Source organism: Piliocolobus tephrosceles, chromosome 15 (genome assembly GCF_002776525.5).
Source record: "Piliocolobus tephrosceles isolate RC106 chromosome 15, ASM277652v3, whole genome shotgun sequence".
Taxonomy (NCBI): Eukaryota; Metazoa; Chordata; class Mammalia; order Primates; family Cercopithecidae; genus Piliocolobus; species Piliocolobus tephrosceles.
Genome location: NC_045448.1, coordinates 44643380 through 44662213, shown reverse-complemented (window position 1 = coordinate 44662213; position 18834 = coordinate 44643380). Strand labels below are relative to the sequence as shown.

Here is an 18834-nt window from a genome sequence, read left to right as displayed (position 1 = left end):
GATAAATTAAAATTGAATATTTACTCATCTTAAATGATCCAATGTACCAAAATTTTGTGTACATAAGCTTGTCAGGAATATGAGTTACATTAAATAAAGAATACCTGGGTAATCAAGTATAGACTGCCTTCATAAATGCTAACGTGGAAAAGGAATAAGGAAAAGCCCAGATGTAAATCATACTATGTGTATGTATAACAACAAAAAAGGTAATGACACAGGTATGGCCAGATCTTGTGGGTATAATGAGGAATGACAGAAGATAAACTTCAGATAGAAAGACTGTGATGATAAAAGGACTCAATGCTGGACTGAGATGCCTGCTTTGACATCACAAACCCTGGGGAAGCACAACAAGGTATACAGAATGGTGGAAGACCGAGATGGAGGCCTCTGGGTTGGAAATTACGTTGTTGAAGTGAATGAGAGTATAAGGGAAGAGGTTGGGCACAGTGGCTCATGCCTATAATCCCAGCACTTTGGGAGGCAGAGGCAGGCGGATCACTTGAGGCCAGGAGTTCAAGACCAGCCTGGCCAACATGGCAAAACCCTGTCTCTACTAAAAATACAAAAATTAGCTGGGCATGGTGGCATGTGCCTGTAATACCAGCTACTTGGGTGCATGAGGCATGAGAATTGCTTGAACCCAGGAGGCGGAGGCTGCAGTGGGCCAAGACTGCAACACTACACTCCAGCCTGGGTGATAGAGCCAGACTCTGTTTCAAAAAAAGAAAATGTGTGTGTGTATATATATATATATAACGGAAAGACCAAATCTGGGAGGCTCTGAGAGTAAATAATCAATACAACTGAACCTGACACATAACTGGCATTCAATAAATATCTGTTGCCAGGTACGATGGCTCACACCTGTAATCCCAGCACTTTGGGAGGCCAAGGTGGGCAGATCACCTGAGGTCAAGAATTCGAGACCAGCCTGGCCAACATGGCAAAACTCTGTCTCTACTAAAAATACAAAAAATTAGCCAGATGTGGTGGCACACGCCTGTAGTCCCAGAGGTTCTCCAGGGACCCCTTTACACTTGGCTGTCACATTTCCCCCCTCTAAAGTACATCTAACTGACATTAGAATAAGGACAAAGATAAGGATGAAGACAGATCTTAACTGCTTACTGCCAACAGAGGGTCTTGTTTTGGGGAAAATGGCAGTTGGAGGCCTATCTAAGAGCTCCTGACAGAAGAGGTCACTGTCCGAGACTTCAAGACTTCGGGGGCATGACCATTTGGAGTTTGATGGTCTGAAGGTGAAAAGAGACAAACTGGGTTATCAGAAAACATGTATTTAAAACTAAACAAGAGGAGGGGGCTGAGGACAGCTCAAAAATCCTGAGGCCTTTTACCAGTTTGCATGGGGAGAGGAAGACCAAAAGCCCAAGTGGTTAAAAAACTACCCTTTTGCCAACATGTTGGACTTCCCCTGAGCCCAATCCTAAGCCAATCAGTTTAAATTTTGGGAAATTAACTCTTCCCAGTTTGGAGGGTGCACCTTAGGGGAATGTCCCGTAGTACGGAAACACAATTACCTCTCTGTGAAGAGAGAACCAAGGAGAAGAAAAGAAAAAATAGGGCAATTTTTACGGGAGTCCCAGGCATTCAGGATGCATTCGAAAGGGGTAAAAACTGAAGATGAATGGCTACTCATCTAGAAAAAGGGGAGCAGGCATCCTTGGTTCCCTTTTCTTCCTAGCAAAGACCCGGGGTATGTGAGGGAGAGAAGGAAGTGAGTCCTTTTTCCCTGTTACATTCTTGCATCCCCAAGTGCTAGAAATCACAACAGGTGCCGCTCATGGGTGCCAAAGTAGTTTGTATCCATGAAGCAGGGAGGGACTAGAGAATAGGAGTTATCTGCTCTCACCTATGTCTCTATCCCTGCTACTGTCAGTAGCCTTGGAGTTCCCGAGACCTCATCTATGCCATGGATATTAGCTTGACCTATTGCTATGAAATGGGAGGCTTGGCTTAATCGGCAGAAACTAGCCATGCTCACCTGCACTGTGCCTTTGAACCTCTATCACCATCTGCTCTGGATCCCTTAGATCCAGTTTTCTTTCCTAGGGATGTGGCCTGAAGCTTGGAATTGAATTTGGGGCAAGAATGTGTCTTGGAGGGTTGCATGGACTCCTTATCATAAGCCGAATGCTAAGGTGAAGCTGTGGAATTGAGTCCTCCTTGGATGTCTTGTGACATGCCCAGATAACTGGTAGCCATAGTTATGCTTGCTAAGATTTGGGTACGTGGTGCTTGGCGTTGGTTAGCTCCCATGCTCCTACTTTCTCAAAAAGGAAACCTCTAGGTGATGGGCACCCTATTTATTCCCATCACCTGGCAGGATTTGCAGGATAATTGCTCTGAAAGAACTAGAATATTAATCCACATGTGTGTGTGTGTATAACCTGAACAGTAGCTTAACATCCACAATAAAATTTTGTAACAGACTACTAATTTATGGCTTATACACATTTAGAAAATAACGCAGGTTCCAAAGTAGACAAAAAGCATGTGTGAAGAACAAGTATGGGAAGTGTCAGAAGGCTCTTTCTTGCCCCTAACCTAACCATGGCCTTGACTTTTCAACATTTTTATTAGAGACTTAAGAACATAAAAGGTATGCCTATCAAAAGCTCATGTGACACATCTGGGAATGATACATATAATAACAGAATCAAAATTTTACATGATCTTGACAGCTTATAATACTGTCATTCACATATCCAACAATTCTAAGAAATTATTTCATGGATTTCACTTCTGTCTCCTCAAAAATACTAAATTCCTCAAGGCAAAACTAAATTTAATGCTCTTTCAAAATCTCCTATGGTATCCAACATGGTGCTGGGAACATAGTAGGTATTTTATCAATATTTAAATAATTGAGTTGTATGTATCAAGTACAAGTGTAGAAAAGTTTAGAATAAATCACCCACCTACGCAACACATCGTCTTACTTTTCCTTCAGGCCGTAACACTTATCTCCCTCAAAGACCTCTTCAAGATGGAATTTTTCCAGCATACCCTTCTTGTGATCTGCCTTAGACCCTTAAAAGACCGCTATAAATAAAATTTTACAAGACCTTTAAAGGCCTTTGCACTTTTTCTTTATTTTTGTTTCATTATTATGCCCAATTCTGTACCATTAGACTTTAAGCCCACTAGGCAGCTTCGGTAATGTTTTAAAGCTTTTGCCATACATGTGAGGTGAGAACAGATGCAGCTTCGGTAATGTTTTAAAGCTTTTGCCATACATGTGAGGTGAGAACAGATGCACCCCCTTCGCAGAGCTGCACAACATAACATTTTCTTGTTACAATTCAGTATCATTGCAGCAAGATAAGCACACCCCATAGTCTAATTTAACAGACATGAAGAAGTCAAGCTCTATTGTTCAATGTCACAGCCAGCCAGCCCTGCATGATCAACCTTTATTCTTCTCTGGCTTCATTATGAGGATGATGCCTTTCAACTGTGGTGACTAAACCTGTTAAACTACAAAGCAAGAAATTTATAGAACCTTTAGAAGAGTAATACTGAACAGCTTAAATGTAAAACCTACAATTAAATTCCAAAACTAAGCACTTCACCCCCAAGAAAATGCCAAGTAGTTCTTCAGCAACATTCCTGATTTACATACCCCAAAGATGACAGGACTTATATATATACATGCTGCAGTGATATTAATAGTAATTTTTTTCAAGTAATATTCAATATAAAAAAACATAGTAATATTAACCCATGCACTACAAAACTAATAAATTTCCCTGTAGCATACCAGGGACAGGAACTGTGCTTTTTCATTTTCAAAAAGCCTCCTTTGTCAGATGAAAAGCCCCGAGAGTAAAATATTTCAGTATAGTTCAGTGTTAACAATGGATATGCCATTAGATTACCATACAAGTGAATAAAGCACCAAATGATACGAACATTTTTTCACACTTTAGATTTTGATGTGAAATGAGTCTAATTATTTATTCATAGACTTTTCCTCTAAGGAGTTCAAAGAACTATATTTTAAATCTTCAAACACGTATTTCCTAAGCTTTAAAATCTACCAGGTAGGACAGAAGAACGTGCAGAAAGGAAGAAGATAAAAGCAGCACAAAAGAAAAGGCTGGTTGGAAGAATTCAAGCACGTTTCAAACATGAGGTGGTATATTTTATTCATTCATTTATTCTTGCAGTCACTCATTTATTGAGCACCTATTACAAAGTCTAGGTCTGTGCTAGATGTTAAGGATATGAAAACAATTCTTGCTCCAGCAGCTCATCAGAGAGAGGGATGACAGAAAAATAAAGTGACAATTACAGCAGGTGCCTAGTGCTGTAACAGCAGGACAAACTAAGTACTTTGGGAGCACAAGGGATAGACCCACTGGCCTGAAGGAATTTGGAAAGGCTTTAACAAGAAGGTAGCATTTCAATTGTATTTAGAAACATTAGTAGAAGTCTGTTAGAGAATTAAGAGGAGACCTTGAAGGCAGAGGTAACATTATATGGAAATGCAAGGAGTTATCAAAAGGTTTGACCTGAGAACGTAAGGGATACAATATGGCTTAGTAGCAAGAGATGATGTTTAGTGCCTAGAAATCATAGGTTTCAAGTCTGTTCTGTGAAGGACTACAAGGGTGCCATACTCATAGAAAACTTGGCATTAGACTAACAAAGCAAAATGAGCAGATGTAAAATATGTATATGTATATGTATGTATAGAGAGAGATATATCATTTTTATGTATATAGTTTTGCTTTGTGTGTGTGTGTGTGTATATACACACACACACACACACACATATACACACACACACACAACTCTATAGGAAATGATAACCAATGCTCTTGGGCTTCTTTTTTTTTTAAGAAAAAAACACAGAGCTTTATTATTCTCAACACCAGTGGCAACGGTCTTCATAGGACAGGAGAGTGAGTTCTGTCGATGGATAGGCAGCCCCTACTTGCCGGCGATGAGCGGGTTCCGCAGGACCACGATGACCGAGTCCCCGCGCAGGAACATCTTGGAGATGTAGCAGTCTTTGTTGACTGGCTTGGATTTCTTCTTGCCCTTGCCGCTCTTAGGGACCTCAGTCCACATCTCCTTCACGTTCTCCAGCACCATGTTGCAGTGCCTATAGAAGGCCTTCACGCGGCCCAGGAGTTTCTTATTGTTGGGACAGTTGATGAGCACTTGGGTGTTGTTCTTGACTGACTGAGTGAGCACAGAGAGTGGACCCGTGTTAAATTCCTCCTCCTCTCGCTTCTGCAGCTCCTCTGGGGTCATCTCACTCTTGGGCTTGTTGAGGAGGCTCATGATGGTCACTAAGCTCTCCGTTCACTCCCGTTTTCTCCCGTTTCCTCCGCGTTGCTCGCTCTTGGGCTTCTTTAGAGCCCCAGTGGACCTGTGATCCACTAGAGCCACTGATGTGTTTGGAAGGCAAATGAAAGAACTGAGTCATACATATGACTCTTTCATTCACCTTATCTAAGCAGTTCTTTTTCTCTCAGACGGAGTCTTGCTAGAGTAAAGATGAGTATTTAGGTCAGACTCTGCTGATGTTCTTTATTCCCAAGCTGCTACCAACACATCTGTTTGGCAGCAAGGGAGCTACCTGCTTCTCAAGGGCCAATTTGAAGACCAACCCAATATCTTTTCTTTTTCTTTTTCTTTTTTTTTTTGAGACGTGGTCTCGCTCTGTCCCCCAGGCTGGAGTGCAGTGGCCAGATCTCCGCTACCTGCAAGCTCCACCTCCCGGGTTCATGCCATTCTCCTGCCTCAGCCTCCTGAGTAGCTGGGACTACAGGGGCCCGCCACCACGCCGGCTAATTTTTTTGTATTTTCAGTAGAGACGGGGTTTCACCGTGGTCACGATCTCCTGACCTTGTGATCCGCCCGCCTCGGCCTCCCAAAGTGCTGGGATTACAGGCCTGAGCCACCGCGCCCGGCCAGTATCTTTTCTTTAAAGTGCTATAGGGCAGCCTATTTTGCTCTCCATCAGCCTTGTATATGGCTGCATACCGCAGGTGCCGAAAGAAAATGAAAAAACAAAAAACACAGCTTAAACCTTAGAAGTCTAGATAAAAGAGGATATTTTCCTTGCCATTATATTATTTCAAGTATAAAAGATACCATGTCAAAATGCACAGAAAACTGTGGTTCCTTATAGAATAAATATAAAAAAGGCAAGAATGATTTAAAGCTGTAAGGCTCCAAATCACCTTCCACAGCACAACTAGTTATATAAGGAGAATACACACCTACAGAGTGATATGGCAGAAGACTAAGCACTTTCTTTTTTTTTTTTTTTTTTTTGAGACAGAGTCTTACTTTTTTCTCCCAGGCTGGAGTGCAGTGGCCACACCTCAGCTCACTGCAAGCTCCGCCTCCCGGGTTTATGCCATTCTCCTGCCTCAGCCTCCGCAGTAGCTGGGACTACAGGCGCCCGCCACCTCGCCCGGCTAGTTTTTTGTATTTTTTAGTAGAGACGGGGTTTCACTGTGTTAGCCAGGATGGTCTCGATCTCCTGACCTCGTGATCCGCCCGTCTCGGCCTCCCAAAGTGCTGGGATTACAGGCTTGAGCCACCGCGCCCGGCCTGACTAAGCACTTTCTAAATTTGAAATTATACCTATACATATCAATGAACTAATCTGAAAGATATTCAAAGACACTATATTATTCACTCTGTGTTGGGTTAAAAAAAAAAAAAAAAAGAAGTATCAAGAGATAGTTAACCCTACCCTAAGATAGTGCAGCCTTTTTATACAGTTAATCATCTACATCTATTGAGTGCACAAGATGAAATGCTTGGTACTATGCCGTGTGCCATGAGAGAAAGCAGATAGAGTCTTAGTTCTAAAGACTCCTCTATTTGCAAGCTTGATGACACAGGCTAAGGATTAATTCCGAGTCATCACTGTGAACCTGTAACTCACTTATTATCCTAGATGTTATCACCCAGCAATACTGATTTAGGCAAATTATTAGTCATAATTTAAAGGTCAAAAAACCTTCTAATCCTGAAAATTCATGATGAAGGGAAAGAGTAACTATTTTCCAGCAAGTCAAATGAAAAGGCAAGAACTTCAAGTATCCAGACACCTCAAACTGAAAAAAAGACTTGCATATAAACATATATTGAGTCACAGGAAAAGTGTTCTGATATTTCACAGATACCAAATAAGTTAGGGGAAAAAAATGTTAAGGAAGAGGAACCAAAGGAATATATTAAGGGGAAGAATAGGATCTAACAGGTGAATTCCCTCAGGTGCTGGCCAGGTAAGCCCAAAGTATGAACTTTCATTTCATGATGTGGAATTCAAATTAGTAGGGGTGGCAAGGCTAATTCAAAACAGGCCATTTTAAGAAAAGAGAAAATGTAAGCTAAGAAGATGAATGGAGAATTCTGACTACACCAAATAAAAGAGGGATTCTGTGAAAAATAATGCCAAGATATTCAAAATGGATAATTTAAAAAAAGGGATAAAAGGTTCTATAATGACAATCAATACCGACTGCACAGAATTCTAAGAGTATGTGATACTTCTGTGGAAAATGAATGTCTTGGAAGGGAAGTAGCACTGTCTTAATACATTTTTCTGATAGAAATACTCTATATCATTCCTGTCCAATATAGTAGCCACATGTGGCTACTGAGCCCTTGAAATGTGCATTGAAATGTGAAATGGGGAGCTGAAATTTTGATTTAATTTATTTAAATTAAATTTTATCATAATTCATTAAATTTAGAATTTAAAAAGCCACAGAGTTAGTGGTTACCATATTGGATAGTGCAGCTTAAGACTTCAAGTGTTTGTGTATCTTTTATAGGTGGAAGTGTGGGAAGAGCACATGCTATGAGGTAGGATCTGGTTTTCAAATGCCAGCATTGACATTTACTAGTATTTACTAGCATGGTGCCCTGGGGACAATCTGAATGTTGGGTTCTTCATTCAAAAAATAAAATAATACTGTATTTTCTATTACTGCTATCAAGACCCACTCTTTGTGTGATTTCCCTGAGGTCCCAAGGTTACATAAAGAGCCCAAGTTGGCTTTTAGAACCTCAGGAAACTCAAGGAAATCATGGGCTGCACTAGAATCTTGGGACTAGAGGATGCAGCATCCCAAGTCCAGCTCAAATGAGTACATTTTTATAAGACCTGTATAAGTAAAAACAAACAACAACAACAAACAAAACCCTTTCCAATTCAACACTCTTTACCTCTAAGCACTCTCCTTTCTCATTCTGACCTGCGCCATAAGAAGCCATATCCCATGAGATGGAGGCACTGTCAGAAAAAATGAGAGGCTTGAGCCTGCCAATGAGACCTTTGTCTCCAAGTAGAAAATGTTTATCTTCAGGGGTTTCATTCAATAACTCTTGTTGTTGGCTCCTGACATTTCCGGACTTATAGCACTCATAAGCCCTGGAAAAGTTTTCAGATGGATGTAAGTCATCCCAGCATATTGGCATTTCTTGAATCTAGCATCAGCAGAAAGAATGTGAGGGGAAGCAACAAAACCAACTCTACCAAAAAGTTTTTCTTTTTCTTCTTTTCTATAAAAAGGAATCAAAAGAGGAGGTGGCTAGTAGAGAAATGGAACAACAACTAGATTGGAAATGGGGTCAAGAGAGAATTATTTTTAAGAAGGAAGTACTACATGTTTGTTTGCTGATGGAAATGACTCTACAGAGAAGGAGGAATTAAGGATGTAGGAGAGAGAGAGAGGATTAATTGTAGGATAGTCACTGGGGTGGTAAGAGAAGGATCTAGGCATACAAGAAAGAATGTAGTATAATAAACTGTGTCCCAGTGAGAGTTCTTAATGTTTTAATAACAAGTGATGGTGGTTTCAATTTGGGTTCCAAAAGACAGTGAGAAAAAAAGATGGTGGCTTCAAGAAAATGAAACCAACTGGCCAGGAAAGTATGGTTACTTTTCACTATAGCTGTTTCTTCTGTACCTGTCTCTTTGCTCAAGTCATCAGTTTAATGAAAACTGGTACAACAATTATAAAACAATGTGTTGAGTAAAATGAGAGAAGGGTGCACAGGACACTATGCGGTTACCAAAAAAGGGCACCAACCAAGCTCAGGCAAGGGGTTAAGGGGATGCCGTGTCCATTTTCCCAGAAGGAGGAGCAGATAAAAGGAGATAGTCCTATGCAAGGGTGAGTTGAAACAAACAAAAAAAAAGCACACCTGGTATTTCAGAGGCTGAGGCAGGAGAATCACTTGAACCTGGGAGGCAAAGGCTGCAGTGAGCCTTGATCATGCCACTGCACTCCTGCCTGCGCGACAGAGTGAGACTCCGTCTCAAAAAAAAAACAACAACAACAACAACAACAAAAAGCACACCTGAGTAGTTCAGTGTCAAGAAGTATAAGGGTGGAAATGGTGAGAAATCAAACTGAAGACAGGTAGGGAGCATATCTTTAAGGAACGCTGTACTGTATTAAGAGTCTAACTTTATGTCACAGACTAGTGTTTCCTAAACTTAAGTAATATTATGTAAATGAATAGGAAAAAATTTATAATTGTTGAAGACTATTAACTCTTATTATTTTTGTAATTATAATTATTATGTACAAACACAAGTAAAACTTGCTCAAATTTATACCTTTTATATAACCATGAAACCAAAACAAATTTACAAACTAAACACAAACAAAATTTCAAAACCAGTTAAATTCAAACTGAAGTCATCAATTTAATGTAATGAATAATGTTGTTCTACTGAAACGAATTCACTGATATTGAATTTAATAGTAGGAAGATGCAAGTCTACTGTTACATTGGAGAGAAAGTTTAGAGGAATGGTTAAGAGCATGAACACTGGAGCCAGCCTGCCTGAGTTCAAATCCCAGTTCCCCATTTTACTAGCTGAGTGAGCTTGATCTAGTTAAGAAATTACTTAACCTCTTGGTGCCTTAGTTTCCTCGTGGGGCTATAAGTACCTTCCTCAAAGAGTTACTGCCAAGGTAATGTAAATTAATACATGTAAAGAGCTTAGAACAATGGAATAAGAAGCTGTCTATATTTTTTACTTTATTAAAAAACCAATAGAGGTGGCAGGAAAAAAAAAAACACACATTACTTGGTGGATCGCTGGAGGAGCTAACATAGAAAAGAAGACTCAGAGAAGGTACTAGTTCTCTGAATCTGAATCCTGTTTGATCATAGTTTTTTTTTTTTTTTTTTTTTTTTTTTTTGGTAGCAGGGTCTTGCTCTGTTGCCTGAGCCAGAGTACAGTGGCTCAATCATATCTCACTGCAGCTTCAAACTCCTGGGCTCAAGCAATCCTCCCACCTCAACCTCCCGAGTAGCTGGGTCTACAAGTATGCACCACCACGCCCAAATAATTTTTGTAATTTTTGTAGAGACAGGGATTTCACCATGTTGCCCAGGCTGGACTCAAACTCCTGGGCACAAATAATCCACCCGCCTCGGCCTCTCAAAATGCTGGGATTACAGGCATAAGCCACCGTGATCAGCCAATACTGACTGTTTCAAAAGAACACTACAAATGGCTTGAAGAAAAACAAAGAAACTAGAAAAACATGGACATAAAGGAATTAAACAAAAAACATTTTCAACTACTGGTTTGACGGCCCCATGTCCCTTGCCATCCCCTATTCCCCAACAGAACAACTATCCCCCAGAAACCCTGCTTGGGGCCTCTTTAAGCAAAGGGATTGAAGCAGAAGTCTGATTCACTTTAGCCTGTCAAAAATAGATTGTTAATGAATTAAGGAGTTGGAAAAAGAAACATTCATATGTATATAAACACTAATCTATCAGCAAAAATCTCAGATAACTGATACCTATTGTTATAAAATACTTTTTCTTAAGAAGGATAAAGAACCATTTTCTCAGCTACTCTTTGTATTCTTCAATAAAATGTATACTGTTGGGGGTGGGGAAAGGAACCAACAGTCTGCAATATCAAAAATCTGTGGACAAAATAGTAAGCACTCAAATATCAAAGAGGTAAGATTTTTAAAAATAAAATTAAACACTCAGGTATGAAACTAAAATAGTATGTTATAAATTCTGTAACTGTCAAAATCCACTTGTAATAATACCTTTCATTTTATCTGTTATGAAATGAAGTGCTTCAAAAAGTTGAATCTTTCAGGTACCTAAAATATCATTATGAACACCAAAACCTTATTTTTATTTTTTTGATGAAAATCTAAGATGTAATACTTGCAAGCCTTCTTAAATAGGGCATAGAGAACCATAATTTATTCATTTTCTTAGTGTTTAAAAGTCACTATTATGGATATAAATTATTTTGTTATTGACTGTAATCACATAGTTCTGAGAGAATAAATAGCTATAATAGGGCTTACTGACACTGTCCTGAATCTGAGGTTGGCGAACTAAGGACTTTTGGTCAAATCTGGCCCTCAGAATGTTTTTGAATGGCCCTGGAGTTAAGAGTGGTTTTAAAGTTTGTAAAAAATAAAAATAAGAATATTTGACAAAGACCCTGTGTGGCCCTCAAAACCTAAAATATTTACTATCTGACCTTTTACAGAAAAAGTTTCCGAATCCCTGTCTGAAATGATCCCAGCCTAGCACACCTCGGAAATTGGTGTCCCCTTTCTTTATCTGCCCTATCTGAGGAGGCAGAGGCTCTGGAGTGAGAATTAAGTTTGGCCAGAGCGGGGGCTCACACCTATAATCCCACCACTTTGGGAGGCTGAGGCGGGCAGATCATTTGAGGTCAGGAGTTCGAGACTAGTCTGGCCAACATGATGAAACCCTGTCTCTACTAAAAATAAAAAAAAATTAGCCGGGCATGTTGGCGCACATCTGTAGTCCCAACTACTCAGGAGGCTGAGGCACAAGAATCGCTTGAACCCGTAAGGTGGAGGTTGCAACGAGCTGAGATCGCACCACTGCACTCCAGCCTGGGTGACAGAGGGAGACTGTCTCAAAAAAAAAAAAAAAAAAGAATTGAGTTTGATTCCTAGATTAACCACAAGCTATCTGTAATGCCCCTGGGTACCTACTTAACTTCACAGAGCCTTTGTTTAATCATTTGCAAAATGGGTATAAACATAACCAATTTCACAGGATTTCTAGGCAAAAGAATGAGGTACTGTGGGAGACATTCAGTAAATGAAAACCATTATTATGTTGTGCTGCATTAGACAAAGACTACCTCCAAAAGGAAGATATACAACTTTGTAAACTATGAACTAAAAAGGCAGAATTCAAATATTTTAAGTTTTCTTTAAAAGGTCCTTCTGCTATGTGAATGACAACATCGTGAACTTTCCTTAACCTTAAAATTAAACATTCTCACTTCTTAAGTAGTAAATTTGACTAAAAGCTAAAGACATACCAAATAATAGCCATGACAGTCAAGCAAGTTGTGAATTCAGAAACATAGTGATTAAGTCACTACTGGAAAGCCAGAATCTATTTTTGATTCACTTGGATCACCTTTATTTCATTATACATTTTATAACATCAAAGCAAAACATGGCATAATTTCAGGCACTGAATCATCATCAAACTGAGTTGTAATTAAGGATAAGAACATCATTAAGTTTTAGGTAATGCTGGCAATTGTAAGTAAGCAGTGCCTTTCTATTCTTCTGGAAAATGTCATTTGGGGGTTTCAACAATTCTCCTAAATCTAGACTGTAAGTGCCATGCTTGAATTTTTTTTTTGGATGCATGCCCAACAATAAATGATCCACAATGATCTGAGGACAGCACTCCCACCCAAGAACTTAATCAGATTAATGATGTATTTGTTTTATAAAAATGAAGTACATTAAGCCTGAGAATACCTAATTTACATACTAAATGGTTGCTAGGGACCAAAAATACTAGTGGTTTTTATAACATCGAGGTTACAAAATTGTCTATTGTCTTGAAATCTGTTAGTAAATAGCAGTGAAATGCAAAATAATAACCAAATGTTAATTAGTGGTATTTATGTATGTAAATTCATTAGATGGTACACAGTTGTTCAAAAGAACTTAACGATGCTCATATTTGAAAACATACGTGCCCCAGAGACAATGATGCCATTATATGAAGTTGGAAATAACAGCAAACTTACTTATAATGTTTTCTAATTGACTTGACCTCAAATTGTGATTAACATGCTACTCTGATATTTTCATTTAGGGTCCTAGTTTAATATATGCAAACATAAACAGTAAATTAGCAGTCTAGGTTTCTGACCTTTTTTGTTGGAAACCTATTAGCAACCTTTATTTAAAAATGGGAGGAGAGCTTTCACAAAACAGCTGAATTTCACCAATCCTTAAATCAGAGGAATTTACAGCATCTCTGGATATTTCTTCTGGATTTTCACACACACACACACACACACACACACAACTACTTCATTCATTCAACATACTTGTGTTAATTGATCTTGGGGAGGCAATAATGAATAAGACGAAGTCACTACCTTGTTTGCTAAGGACATTGGCAAGTAAGCAGATCATTACCATACAATAGGACAATATTACAATTAGGGTATAAATGGAGAGCTTATGTCAGAGTGCCAATGAAAGCTTTATTTTAGAATGAAATCAAACCTCAGTCCAAATGTCCTAAATGAGTTAATACTGAAAGATGAAGTTGTTACTTTTAGAAGCAACAAATTCCTACAGAAGAGCAAACCTAATGCTAAGCCATCTGCTATTTGCAATACATTTACTAAAGTCAACAGACGGATGCACTCCCTGTGCTTCCGATAAACAGATGGTTTTTTGAAAGTTTAAAATATTCTATCAATGGAAACCTCAACCAACACCAAAAAAAAAAAAAAAAAAAAAAAACCCACCCAACCACACGGCAGCCCACAGTTGAATACTTGGTTTCTTTTCATTCAGCATACACATAATGAAGATGGCACTGCAAACCCTAGACTACCATCCTTCTGTTACCATGAAAGCAGCATCTTTTCTTTGTGAAACACGTGTGGAGACAAAGGAGGACTATTCAGTTGAACTGGTTAAACATATTTTGTACCTGGAATGTTGACAATATATGTAGTTGGCAGGCAGAAGCAGCACAGCTTACAAACAGCTCACCTACTCCATTTGTTTACAAAACACATTTATTTACAAACCACGGCACACAAACACACCACCAGAAAGATGAATGCATTCGGTACGTAAAAGGGCATGGTGGGATACCACTATAGCAAGATCTTTGATTCTAAAAGATTTCTCTTAAATTTAGGAAAAATAATACTTTTGAATAAAATATTGATACCTGAATTTTTTAAAAATTCTACTCAAAAGCACTTACTTGCATAAGCTATATGTAAGCATGTTTTCAAAAGTTAATCAAATATTAGTGGTTCATGCTATACCAAGTCATTCATATGACATTATCATGCTCAGTATAATTATTTTTTAATGAACAGTTTAGGGTCAGCATATACAACTTACTTTGTATGAAACAAAGGCAAAAATAAAACTTAAGACTGTTTTTTAATTTAGGCTAAGCACAAAGTGTTACAAATTCCCATAATGTCAGACACTTCCATTTTTCTTACGAGAAACATTCTGGCTACAAAACATCTTTTCGTATACAAACTTATGAAAACCCTGAGATCACGAAACATATAATTGACAACTTGGATTTGAAAAAAAATACTCTTAAAGCTTACAAACTCAGTAAAAGTTTCACAATATGTATTACTTACTATATTAATTAATCTTTCTTCATTTCTATTGCATCAGTCACGAATGTCCAGATCTTGGCTTACCTGAATCAATTACTTGCTTGGAATCAAATAATAGACATTCATATATAAAATATACCCTGGAAAAGGATATATACATATGTATTTCAAGTCCCCACCTGTATTTAATTACTCCCAACTATTTTAACTTGAACTAAAATTTGTAAAAAGATATAAACCAATAGATAGACCAGCACTAATGTAACATAACTACATAAGAAAATGAGCTGGGTGTTCAAATTGCTCTCTGCCAAAAGGGCCACATTTGAGACAGAATACAAAAAATATCTTTCTGAGCTTAATGATTACTATGTCATGTTTTAATATAGCTGATATTTACTGAGCATTTACCATGTGCCAACTAGTAAGCTCTTTTTATTATTTAACTCATTTAATTTTCACAATAGCCACAGAAAATTAACAATAATATCTTAGTAAAAGAATGAAACACTACTTGGAAAGTACATGACTTTTTTTAAATTTACATGAAAAGTTAGCTCAAACATAGTCTCTATTAGCAACCAGAAGACCAGTTAGTTTAGGAAATCATCTATTACAAAGAAAGAGTTAACATGTTAAAATTTAAGGCAACTTTGTTAGGTTAGCCTAAGTGAAGACTTAGCCCTGCCTCTATCTGAAGTATCAAACAAAGTTTCAGAGAGCCATAAAATAATACGCATCAATTAATCATCATCTACTGAGTCAAACATTGGAAAATAATGTCAAGAAGTTACCCTGTAATTACTTCGTGGCTCCTTGAAAACCCATTTGACATAATCACTCTTTGACAGCTGCAAGAGGGAAAATGTTCTATTTCTTCTCCCACCAGTATTCTCTTCTGAGACCCAGGGGCATTGCTTTTCAGCACTTCCTGATCTGCCAAATGTTTATGAAGGAAGTGTGTGGGGTGCCTTCGTAATCAGTGCTCCAAGGCTGGTCAGGGGTTGAGAGTTTCCAATCAAAGCTGTGGATTCAGGCGAGTCACAGTCAGGGGATGGGCAATGGGCTTATTATTACCCGTGTGCAGGGAGGAAAATTACTCAAGTACAAGAGTATCTGGTTTTATCTAAAAGATCACTGGAACATTTCTCTCCCTTGCATCTATGACATTACATCCATTTACAAAAGAAACTCTCAGTAACCACGACATTATAATATTTTAAACATTCTTATTTCTCTGTATGTGGGGCAAGAGTTATTTTAAGCTGTGACTAAACCAGCCAAGAAGTTAAATCATCCTGGTCTTGCTGTCAAGAAAGCCTGTAATTTCCACCCAAGATTTTTGGACCCAGGACCACAGTTGGGTTTTCTGACTATACCTGAGCTGGTAGGGGCTAAACAAAGCTTGCTCTGAAAGTGAAGTGCAGCCTTTTTAACAGCTTATTTCCAGGATGTAAATTTGGTACTTGATTTCTTCTCTGAACACTTACCATTGAGCTAACATCTTAGATTAGAGCTAACATCTTAGACTAGTTCCCCATTTCCCAACGGGAGTGTTTTCTAGTTGTCTGTTACCACTTGGTTTTCATCAGGGGCATCCACCAGAAGAAAGACCTAACCCGATAGCACAAGATGGTAGGCCTAAAACCCCAGTACCTCAACAATAGAATGTGGGAGGAGCCTAGAAAAAAAATGTCTGCAAAACAATCCTATTGTAGGAAACTGAAGCTTTATATTGCACTGAGAATACCTAGGTTCTTATAATGAATTTTTCATTTTTTCCATCAGAAGAGATATGAGTTAGGCCTGTGACACAGCAAGATTTAGAAAGTCTATTGCACTAATGAAAATGTCACTGATGTTACCTCTACAGTAAAAAAGGGAAAAATAAAGACCAGGGAAAGAAGAAAGCAATAAAGGAACTAACCAGTTCCTTTTTTATAGTAACCATTTACTATAATAAATGGCAGTTTCTGGAGACCATTTTATCCCACTGACAGTAACAAAAAGGGAAAAAGTCATTTATACAATTTGGTACTTAAAATTGAATTGGGAAGTGCTAATAATATTTTCTTAATTTTCCTAAGTTTCTGAGTTTTTCCTCAGAAGTTAATATGAAGATAATTTATCCCACTTCTCAAATTAAGATGAAAACTTGAAAGGGAAAAAAAGTATCGGTTTACCAAAAAATGTTATTTATAATATCTTCAGGTAGAAAATATATATATACTTAATGCAGAGGAAAAAAAACTCTCATTAAAAATAATAGGTTAATTGTGCTGACCTATTTTAAATCAATATTATTCTCACTTTTATCCTGAACCAATGCCACCTGCATATTTGTAAGAGAATTATGTATGATTACAAAATATGAGTATTTCATAACTGAAATTTTAAAGTAACTTTTTAATAATGTGCTACAAAAATGATAATCTCACTTATTAAAGCTTTGTTTACAGTGTTGATAGCTCTTATAGTACTTTTGCAAATCTTTACTAATTTAACATTACAACTTCATATCTTTTCCTAATCTCAAGTAATGTACCTTACTTAATTCCTTGCTTCTGGATATGCTACGTTTGCCACCCAATGAGTTTATTTCGCTGGTCATTTACTTTTAACAGCAAAGCCAAACTATTTGAAGGAAATAATCTCCCAGCAAATCCAACACAGGAAAAAAAGACTCTTATTTATCCAGCATTTTATGCCATGAATTGAAGCTTTATTGCAAAGAGTAAGCAATAAACAAAAACACCTCAGGGGCCTGGGAGGAGCAATGTAACCAATTACATTTAATTAAATCAAAGGATGGGAGCCCCAGGGTTGAATGAGCTGAAGAACAAATTTGCATTAACACCTAGCAGCCAAACAAGTAGCTCTGGGTCTAGTATGCAAGTACAATTGTTGCCATCTATTCTCTGCACTGAAGGGGGGCCATTAGCTAAATTCTTAGGCATTGTTTGTCCACTGATGAGAGGCTGCCTTCTCAACATTTCACTTCATCACACATGAAAATTGCCTACTGAAATAAACAGCTTCCTCTGAAAGCTCAGAAACAAACATTATTACCTGACTCAGTTTGCAATTTGGTGAAAACTCTTCAGGGCCATTAAAGGAGACAAAAAGAAAATGAAAGGTGTGATTCCAGGCCCTAACTTTACATTTGATGGAGATCATATGTTTGAGCAGATTCCTTCGTAATATCAGAGACTACAAGGCAGGTTATTCCTTAGCTTCCACCAAGAGTACCACTGTTTTAGATAGAATACTTTGACTTAATCCAGCACCATGAGAATCTCAAACATTCATAGCTGAAAGCCCATTGAAAATATCAAGAAGCCATAATTCCCCCCCCAAAATTCTCTCATCTTTATAGAGAGCTTCTCTATAAAGAGTCCTTGATGACTAATTACTTTTATTATTTAGAGATTTTTGTCTTAATATATATATATACACACATATATATAATCACTATCACAAGCTATTTAACAAGATCATATAATGAACCCTACATAATCGTGGGTAAAGTAGCACCTAACTCTGATAGGTTTTATTCTTTCGTCTTATATGTTCTTCTTTTGGTCCCATTAAAGTAACACTCTCAAACAACAACAAAAAACCTTGAAAGAGTCATTAGTAGCTCCATTATGGGAAATGAAAATGAAGTAACTATGATAACATAGAGACCAGGAAAGAAGCAAAGAGATACAGGTCCAGCTAGAGCTATTTCAGATTGAACAAACGGAAACAGTAGTAGGAATGTAATATGTGTCAGGCCTCTGAGCCCAAGCCAAGCCATCGCATCCCCTGTGACTTGCACGTATACGCCCAGATGGCCTGAAGTAACTGAAGAATCACAAAAGAAGTGAAAATGCCCTGCCCCGCCTTAACTGATGACATTTCACCACAAAAGAAGTGAAAATGGGCGGTCCTTGCCTTAAGCGATGACATTACCTTGTGAAATTCCTTTTCCTGGCTCATCTTGGCTCAAAGAGCTCCCCCACTGAGCACCTTGCCATCCCCACTCCTGCTCACCAGAGAACAAACTCCTTTGACTGTAATTTTCCTTTACCTACTTAAATCCTATAAAACGGCCCCACCCTTATCTCCCTTCACAGACTCTCTTTTCGGACTCAGCCGCCTGCACCCAGATGATT

At 38.2% G+C, this 18834-nt stretch overlaps 1 protein-coding gene and 1 pseudogene across 4 annotated transcripts in view; both read right to left on the bottom strand.

Annotated features, from left to right (window-relative positions):
• CAMKMT (calmodulin-lysine N-methyltransferase) overlaps window positions 1-18834 on the bottom strand; it is a 416779-nt gene that overhangs the window by 323684 nt on the left and 74261 nt on the right. The gene's annotated exons all lie outside the window — the stretch shown is intronic.
• On the bottom strand, window positions 4860-5518 carry LOC111550401 (annotated as a pseudogene). The gene has a single exon (XR_002734023.3). The product of XR_002734023.3 is annotated as a small nuclear ribonucleoprotein Sm D2 pseudogene (transcript).